The sequence below is a fragment of the Sinocyclocheilus rhinocerous genome, unplaced genomic scaffold (assembly GCF_001515625.1).
Source record: "Sinocyclocheilus rhinocerous isolate Xijiao unplaced genomic scaffold, SAMN03320098_v1.1 scaffold1730, whole genome shotgun sequence".
Classification (NCBI taxonomy): Eukaryota; Metazoa; Chordata; class Actinopteri; order Cypriniformes; family Cyprinidae; genus Sinocyclocheilus; species Sinocyclocheilus rhinocerous.
Genome location: NW_015634043.1, coordinates 630647 through 631723, shown reverse-complemented (window position 1 = coordinate 631723; position 1077 = coordinate 630647). Strand labels below are relative to the sequence as shown.

The window sequence follows — 1077 nt, the reverse complement described above, 5'->3', positions numbered from 1 at the left end:
TTTTTTTTACTTTTTTAAAGATAATTGTGTTGGTTTTAAAATATGGTTAATTGTGAATTTACTCATTATATATGGGAAATGTACAAAATTAAAATTATTTTACTCGGAAGAAATAGGCTAGGTCACTACTTTCACACATTAACAGAAACAAGATATAACAAATCAAAAATAAAAAAAAGCTGTTACAACTGTCCGTTGTAAGTAATGCATGTTAACAGCTTGTCAAGATGCTGATTTACCTTTTTTCTTTATTTATTTTTCTTGATGTAACTGATAATTGCTATAATTGCATGTACATTGTTGAAGAGATTTGCAACAAGATTGTGAACAACTACATTTCCCATCGTTCGAGACTACATTACCCATAAAGCCCCGCGCTTGCATTTGTCGGATTGTGCTTGGGGGGAAAAAGCGTAATATTGTTCCAATGATCGAGAATCAATAACATTCAAACCTTCTACATAAAACATCTGTTAAATTGGTAAGATAAAAGCTTTTCATCCAAATAATTGGAAATTGTCGTTTTGTTTTTTCAGAAAGACGGCAAATGTCATAAATGTTGAGTTAATGGAAGCTAGCTAGCTAATGAGTTTATCATCTGCTTTATTAATCATCCCACTGTCGAAATTCATCATGAAAACTCTTGTAATATATTAAATGGATATTTTGATGATCCAGTACTTCTGTTTAGCCAGACAGAATACAGCTTCAGTGACAGATAACATTTAGTCTTGCTATAACTATCATACGGCATTTTTCAATTATTAAAAATCAAGGACACTTTATTCACAATAAATTATTAAATACCTTATTTACAATTAAAAATCTATTTTCTGCTTTAAAAATTATGGCTGTCATTTGGTTCATCGTGTTTCTCTTCATAGACACCGAACCTGTCAAACCTCAAATGTGAAGGAAAATGCTTATTTAATTTCTCATAACTGTGATATTTTGCTCATTATATTTGCTCAAGCTGTTTTGCAAATTTAATAGCTGTTTATTTCAAAATAGCGATGATAGTCGTTTTATAATAATGACAGTAATATTAATATATTTTATTTGTTAATAAAAAAAAAA

At 29.1% G+C, this 1077-nt stretch overlaps 1 protein-coding gene across 2 annotated transcripts in view; it reads left to right on the top strand.

Annotated features, from left to right (window-relative positions):
* Window positions 1-359: 359 nt before the first annotated feature.
* Window positions 360-1077, top strand: part of LOC107745348 (sterile alpha motif domain-containing protein 13-like) — a 5204-nt gene continuing 4486 nt past the window's right edge. For both annotated transcript variants that reach the window (XM_016559218.1, XM_016559216.1), the window contains exon 1: window positions 360-481. The gene's annotated coding sequence lies outside the window, so the exon portion shown is untranslated. The remainder of the gene's footprint in view (window positions 482-1077) is intronic.